Source organism: Ovis aries, chromosome 4, assembly GCF_016772045.2.
Source record: "Ovis aries strain OAR_USU_Benz2616 breed Rambouillet chromosome 4, ARS-UI_Ramb_v3.0, whole genome shotgun sequence".
Classification (NCBI taxonomy): Eukaryota; Metazoa; Chordata; class Mammalia; order Artiodactyla; family Bovidae; genus Ovis; species Ovis aries.
Genome location: NC_056057.1, coordinates 58,209,601 through 58,218,077, shown reverse-complemented (window position 1 = coordinate 58,218,077; position 8,477 = coordinate 58,209,601).

Here is an 8,477-nt window from a genome sequence, read left to right as displayed (position 1 = left end):
AACAAAACTGGTCTAGTTATCATCAAGAGTCTGATATAGACACATCCTCCTCCTTATCTACCTTCTGAATCCCTTCCTATCTTCAAAAACATCTTCACCTACCCTATGTGTATATGTATCAGGGGCTCAGTCAAGTCCATCTCTTTGTGACCCCATAGACTGTGGCCCACCAGGCTCCTCTGTCCATGGAATTCTCTAGGCAAGAATACTGGAGTGGATTGCCTTTCCCTTCTCCAGGGAATCTTCCCAACCCAGGGATTGAACCTGGGTCTCCCTCATTGCAGGCAGACTCTTTACTGTCTGAGCCACTGGGAAGCCTATGTTATAGGTCAACTTCCCTACAGGTGACCTACCCTATAGGTCAACTATTTCTCTCCCAGATGCATCCTATTATTTCTGTTACAGACAGAATTTTGTCCTTCCTGTTTCTCCACTTTTCTGGCTTTAGTCAGATTGCCCTTACTGAAAATCCCGATAGGAGCCCCTAGCTGGTCTTTCTGCCTCCTCCATTCTTCGCTTCTCCCAGTCTGTCCTCCTCAACCCTGTAAACTGGCACAACAATCTTTCTAAAACATAGGTCTGAACATGCTTTTGTCCTGCTTAAAATCTTTTAGAGGCTCTTTTAAACCATTAGAAAAAAGTCCAAGATGCCTGGCATGACAAACCATGCTTTTTTTGTAACCTTGTCCTTGCTCACCTCTTTAGCTCCATTTCTCTACGCTCAGTTTGTTTCCAGATGCTCCTACAACCAGAGCCCACTTACCATCCCCTGAACACTCTTGCTTGCTCCCAGGTCTCTGCTTGTGCAAGTTTCTCTCCCTGGAATGTCTTTCCCCTGCCATGTCATTCTTGGTGGTTTTTCAAATCTTTGAATAAAGGCTCCCAACTCTGTGTTGTCTCCTCTGTCGCACTTTACCCCAGAACCCCTTACTCTAAGTTAAATGCCTGAACACTACCATAACAGCCTCCTCATGATTCTTTTATAATCCTTATTATGCCTTATTTTTTATTCATCATTTTAGCTAGTTGTGTTTTATAGAAGTAAATTAATCATAGATAAATTGAAAATATATATAAGAAAAAAGGAAAAACTTAAACCTAAAATTCTACCAAGATTTAGTTAATGTTAACTTTTGGCCATATACCTAGACTATATTTCTTAGTGCTATATATAAATAATTATTTGATAATGGGTTTATATAGAGTATTATACTTAAACTTTTTTCTATGATAAGTTTTTGAGTTAGCAGTGCTGTAAATATATTACAATGTCAAAAATATACATACATATCATAATTTTAATAGCTGCAGAGAATTAGTGTATACATATTTTATTAAAGCTATTCCCTACTGTTAGCCGTTTAGAATATCTCAGATTTCTTATGATCAGTGTTATTCATTGAATATCTCAGTATTTTTTCTTATGATCAGTGTTATTTATGATCATAGTTTTTTATTATGATCAGTATGATTATACTGGTAAATATATACTATAAATATTATTATAAATACTATATAGTATAAATATATATTATAAATATTTGTGTACATTTATGATAAGGGCATTTTCTTAAACTTTTAGAAGTTCAATTTCTGGATCAAGAATTTTAGAGTGTGTTGGTAGTTATTTGTCCAATAGCAGAATCACCCTGTGTTTAAGTATTGGTCTATTTCTCTTCCTTCCCATCAGGGTAGAGACTCCTACAAGCTGGAAACAGTTTTGTTATTTCCTTTGTCCCCAGGACCACACTTGGAAGTATCACTGCCTCACATCAAACATGGCAGATTCATGTCATGAGGCTGATTACCTTTGTCAAGGAATAAGGAAACACAACACAGATCAGGATCATCAGCCCCAAACAAGCTCAATTCCAGTGTTTTCATGAAAATAAGTCAAATCCAACAGCAAGATAAACAGAGTGTTTGAACCTACGCTTTTTGTTTATTCTTAACTTTTTATTTTATATTGGAGTAGAGCTGATTAACAATGTTGTGACAGTTTCGGGTGCACAGAAAGTGATTTAGCCATACATATCCATGTATCCATTCTCCTCCAAATTCCTCTCCCTTCCAGGCTGCCACATAACATTGAGCAGAGTTCCATGTGCTATACAGTAGGTCCTTGTTAGTTATCCATTTTAAATATAGCAGTGTGTACATGTTGATCTCTGACTCCCTAACTGTCCCTTCCCCCCGTTCTCCCCCCTGGCAGCCGTAAGCTCTGAAGCTGTGTTTTGAATGGGATGTGTATCAGACTCCCTAACTGTCCCTTTCCCCCATTCTCCCCCCTGGCAGCCGTAAGCTCTGAAGCTATGTTTGGATGGGATGTGTATCACGTAAAGTCTGCATTTATGGGGCTGTGTCACTCATTTCATGATTAATCACTTGTTCATGCTCTTCATGGCACTTCTTGTGTTTTTTTTTTTTTTTAACTAGTTAATATAAATACCTCCATTTTTTTCTTAAGAATAAATTCCTGGAAAATGGGAATGATTATACTTTCTTGCATGTCTAGAAGTTTGTGCTCTTAGTAGGCCCTCAATAAATATTTTTAATCACCCCAATAAATCTAATCTTGATCATGAAACTGCTAGGGGGAAGGGAGGGACATGGGCCTCATTCTGCTAATATTTTCCATCCTCATAAAGGACCAAGTGAGATAATTAACTGCATTTGTGCATGCGTGTTAAGTGGCTTCAGGCATGTTCAACTCTGTGACCCTATGGACCAAAGCCCACTAGATTCCTCTGCCTGTGGGACTGTCCAGGCAAGAATGCTGGAGTGGGTTGCCAAGCCCTCCTCTAGGGCATCTTCCCGACCCAGGGATCAACTGAGTCTCTTACATCTCCTGCATTGGCAGGCGAGTTCTTTACCACCTGGGAAGCCCTAACTGCCTTCCACACTCATTAAATATAGCTGGAGGTGTGCCCTACTCCGGAGAAGACACTGGCTACCCACTCCAATACTCTTGCCTGGAAACTCCCATAGATGGAGGAGCCTGGTAGGTGCAGTCCATGGGGTCACTAAGAGTGAGACACAACTGAGTGACTTCACTTTCACTTTTCATTTTCATACATTGGAGAATGAAATGGCAACCCACTCCCATGTTCTTGCCTGGAAAATCTCAGGGACGGGGGAGCCTGGTGGGCTGCCGTCTGTGGGGTCACACAGAGTCAGACACGACTGAAGTGACTTAGCAGCTCCCTACTCAGTGTCATTCATGGGTGGTAATGAGTGGATGATCTTGCTTGAGACAGCTGGTTGGCATTGCTAGGAGTCATATAGGAGGTCAAGGACCATTTCAACGTTCAAATTAATGCATACTTTCTGTTGCCACCCAGCCCCCACCCTTCAGCCCATTAATTTTTTTAGCACTATGTTCTTAATATTGTATGCATCTGACTTGAACAAAATATCTGAGTAACAGTCTTCCACCAATTTAAGGAATATAAGAATGTTCTTTCAAAGCCAGTAGCAGGAATATGGGAGAAAAACTAATCAGTCTCTGACAGCCATTACCCACTCACCAGGTTACTCAATTACTTTTGACTGGGATTCTGTAGCAGTCAAGTACTCAGGGTTCAAATGAACCCCAGGCTTAGCCTAGAAAGGCTCTGAAATCACAGCTAAGCATGATGAAATAGGAAGGAGTAAAACAGGTTGAAACCTACTACATGACATAAAAGTGCTATTAAGAAACTACATCTCGTTAAATATGTGAGGCTAAAGTGATAACTAATCAGCTCATTTCTATACATTTTGACTCTATTTTTTAATTTTTAAAATTGAAGTATAGTTGATTTACAATGTTGTGTTAATCTCTGCTATACGGTAAAGTGATTCTGTTATATATACATTCTTTAAATATTCTTTTCCATTTTGATTTATCTTTGGATATTGAATATAGTTTTCTATGCTATACAGTAGTACCTTGTTTATCCATTCTATAATAAAAGCTTACATCTGCTAACCCCGTCTTCTCATTCCATCCCCTCCCTCCTCCTTGGCAACTATCAGCCTGTTCTCTGTGTCTGTGATTCTGTTTCTGTTTCATAGATAGGTTCATTTGTGTCCTATTTTATATTGCACATAAAAGTGATTATCATATGGTATTTTTCTTTCTCTTTCTGACTGCACTTAGAATGATAATCTCTAGTTCATCCTTTAGACTCTTGGATTAGCTGAATTAAAGGTAGTTTTTCTGCATCTGTCCCATCTTTTTTTCATCAGGAGTAATGGAATCTCCAGGCCCTGGTCTCCTACCCAAATCCACGTGATGCTCCATTCAGAGAGCTGGGCTTCTGAGAGAGTCAATTCCTAGGCAGGTTGTTAAGAAGTCTGGGGTCCTCAAGGATGAGAAAGGGGTCTGGAATTCTCAGGGAGGAGGAAAGGACAGACATCTTTTTTTCCATCTACTTTCCTTAGTCTTAGTCACATAAAACATTTCTCTCTTTAAGCCTGGATCTGATGATTATACAACAAGCAACTCATTTTAAACTCTATACTAAGGATTATATAACAACAATGTATCCTGCTTGAGGACAGTTTCTCCTTCCCGAAAACCTTCTGGCTAAACCTGTTATTTTAAAATGAAAATTATGGGAGTGGGTCTAGTAAGATCTTTACCGCCTTGAGACATTCTTTTAATTTACCGTAATAACTAATTGAAAAAGTATATAACTCCCTTGCTAACACTAGCAAGAGGGGCTCTCTCCGTCCCCCTTCTGATATCTATGTCAGACTCTTTCTCTGTCCCTTTTTGTACTTTAATAAAACTCTGCTATACAAGATCTCTTGAGTGATCAAGCCTGGTCTCTAGTCCCAAGGTTAAATCATCATCTTGGGCTGTGTTCCCTCCCTGTAGTTTGGCCTGAGGCCAAACAATGGTAGGGGTAATGGCTATAGTGGTCACCACCTTCAAATGGACTTATGCTAGCATGTCACAGCTCTGAGGACTGTTGTTGTCAGTGCCCCTGACTCTGAAGCAGGCCACTGTCCTGCTTCCTGCTACTGGCTTTGAAAGAACATTCTTATATTCCTCAAATTGGTGGAAGACTGTTATTCAGAAAATGTCAAGTCAGATGCATAAAATATTAAGAACATAGTGCTAAAAAAAAAAAAAACTAATGGGCTGAAGGGTCGGGGCTGGGTGGCAACAGAAAGTGTGCATTTATTTGAACATTGAAATGGTCCTTGACCACTGTCAACTCACGCCTTCACCAGAGAGTCCAGGACTCTCACAGGCAAGTCTGGCTCAGTCTCTTGTGGGGACACTGCTCCTTTCCCCTGGGTCCTGATGTGCACAAGGTTTTGTCGTGCCCTTCAAGAGTCTGTTTCCCCAGTCCTGTGGAAGTTCTGTAATCAAATCCCATTGGCTTTCAAAGTCAAATTCCCTAGGGGTTCTCAGTTCCTTTGCTGCATGCCCAGGTTGGGAAATCTGTTGTGGGCCCTAGAAGTTTTGCGGCAGTGGGGGCATAGCTTGGTGAGACAGGCTGTTGGGTGGGGCCGTGTTTGGTGAGGAAACAGCAGCCTCTAGGAGTGCTCATGCCAACGAGAACTTGCCAGAACTGCCACTGCCGGTGTACTTGTCCACACAGTGAGCCATCACTGCCCCGTCCTCTGTAGGAGACCTCGCAGTATTAGCAGATATGTCTGCCCCAATCTCTTGCCCAGTCACTTGCTTTTTCCCTTGGGTCTTGGTTTGCACAAGATACTGTGTGTGTCCTCCAAGAGTGGAGTTTCTGTTTCACCTAGTCCTGTGGAATTCCTGCAATCAAACCTCATTGGTCTTCAAAATTAGATTTTCTGGGGACTCCTCATCTTGTTGCCTGGGAGGCAGAACTTTCACTCCTCTGGCAGAACTTCTGTGGTATAACTGTTTTCCAGTTTATGGTTGCCACCTAGAATGTGTGGAACTTTATCTTATTGTGATTGTGCCCCTCCTGCCTTCTCTTGTGGCTTCTTCTTTGGCTTTGGATGTATCTATTTTTTTTTTTTTTGAAGCTTCCAGCATTTTTGTTGTTGTTGTTGGTTGGTGGTTATTTAGCAGTTTGTTGTGATTTTGGTGTTTGTGTTAGAAGGAATCACTCACGTTCTTTTACTCTGACATCTTGTCTCCTCTGCTATATCACCAGTGTGCATATACTTTAAACCTTTTTTTCCCGCATTTTAAACACTATCAGTTTTACCTCCTTGTGCTTGTCTGCTTATTTGCTCAGTCATGTCCAACTCTTTGTGACCTCATGGAGTGTAGCCCACAACACTCCTCTGTCCATGGAATTTTCTAGACAAGAATACTTAAGCAGATTGCCATTTCTTTCTCCAGGGGATCTTCCCAACTCAGGGACTGAACCCAGGTCTTCTGCATTGCAGGCAGATTCTTTATCTTCTGAGCCACCTGGGAAGCCGTCCCTCCTTGTTCAGTTCAGTTCAGTTGCGTCCGACTCTTTGCAACCCCATAAATCACAGCACGCCAGGCCTCCCTGTCCATCACCAGTTCCCGGAGTTCACTCAGACTCACGTCCATCGAGTCAGTGATGCCATCCAGCCATCTCGTCCTCTGTCGTCCCCTTCTCCTCCTGCCCTCAATCCCTCCCAGCATCAGAGTCTTTTCCAATGAGTCAACTCTTCACATCAGGTGGCCAAAGTATTCGAGTTTCAGCTTTAGCATCAGTCCTTCCAAAGAACACCCAGGACTGATGATCTCCTTGTTACCTGACCTTATACATATAGCTAATTTCATAAGCAACAAATGTTACTTCATTGTTTCCATTTGTTTTTCTTTGATTGTAGTTCAGTTAATTATTTTGCCATATGTTTATGGTTCATCTTTTGTAAATTATCTGTTTATTTGCCTGTTGGCATATTTTCTCCCTTCCTTTCTAATACCTCTTAACAGTCTTAATACTTTTTAAAATCAATTTAGATAAATTATTTACAAGGATATTAACACTGTCACATTTGGAGAATTTTTTTAGTCTGTTTGCTCTTACTTCTTGGCTATATTTTTCTTTGACTCATATATGTTTTGAAATTTAATGCCAATTTATAAATTCTTAAGCTCAGATACTTGCCTGATCAAGGAGAAAAAAAAAGAGGGGAAAGTTATCTGAGGTTGGTAAACATTTACTTATATTTGTTCTTATCTTCAGACCTAGTCATCAAGATCAGTTGCTTTAAGTAGATTAAAGGTCAGATTCCCCTCACTTCCTCATCCATAAAGAAGGATTGATTCAGAGGGAGATGAAGTAGGATCAACTCAAGGGTAGAAAACTTAATCCCAATGAAGGAGTTTCTTTTTCTGGTTTTGGAACAAAGATTTGGATAAGTTGTGCATGGTGAAGCAAGAGGTTGAGGTATAGTGAGGGAATGAACAATGGATGTACTAGGAGACCCTCTGCCAAATTTCATTTCAGGCTTGAAGTTCGAATGCTCACCTTTTTTTTACCTTTAACAAAAAACTAACCTAATTATTTGTTAATAACCTAATTTTCTCCCTCTTGAAGGGAAATAACATGGGACTGTTGATTGTTCCCAAGTCAGCCACACTAAGACCTGAGTGTTTTTTCAAGATGAGAAAATTCACGTTATTGACATGAAAGGAACTTGTGAACTGTTGATGTGTGCGGTGTTCTTTTCAGACATGCCTAAAAATTTTATCTATTGGTTGCTTCACGCTGCTACTAAAAAACGAGGAGCCGGCCCCCTAAAAATAATTGCAAATGACTTAGTGGACAGGCTTAAGTCATGATTGGAATTAAAATGTTTGTATTACTGCCAATCACTTCTCCCAGAGGAATTTTATATAGGTCCAAACTCCTCCCCTTTACTCCCTATAACCTGTCACACCCATGCTTTTGAAGCAGAAATCTTCTGGCAAGCTCTATAGGTGTTTCTCAAAGAGTTCCAAATCCAGGTCTGTTTTGAATTAGGAAGAAAAAAAAAAAAAAAACGAGAAGTGAAGCCAGTGTGGTTAACATTGTAGAAACCATTAAAAAAAAAATCTCTTAAAATATGCATATAGTTGTTTAAACCACTGTGAAAAACAGGAATGTCCTGCAGTCATTATTTCACTCCACAGAGGGCATAATTTTCAAGTTATTTCTTAATTTTTGCTTTTATATCTAGGTTTTAAAAACATCTTAAATTGCTACTTTATTTTTAATTGCTACTTTTTGATTGTCTTTAAATTTTAAGCATTTCCGATTCTCATCGTATATGACAGAATTTGTTATTCTCCACCTACGTGTCATGGCCAATTAGTTCAGTTGGCTAGAGCGTGGTGCTAGTAACGCCAAGGTCACAGGTTTGATCCCCCTGCAGGTCAGGGGAACTTTTCCTCCTTACCACTCAAGGTGGTTACATGTTTAGGTTTCCTTGATAGCTCAGTCGGTAAAGAATCTGTCTGCAATGCAGGAGACCTTGGTTTGATCCCTGGGTTGGGAAGATCTGCTGAAGAAGGGATAGGCTACCGACTC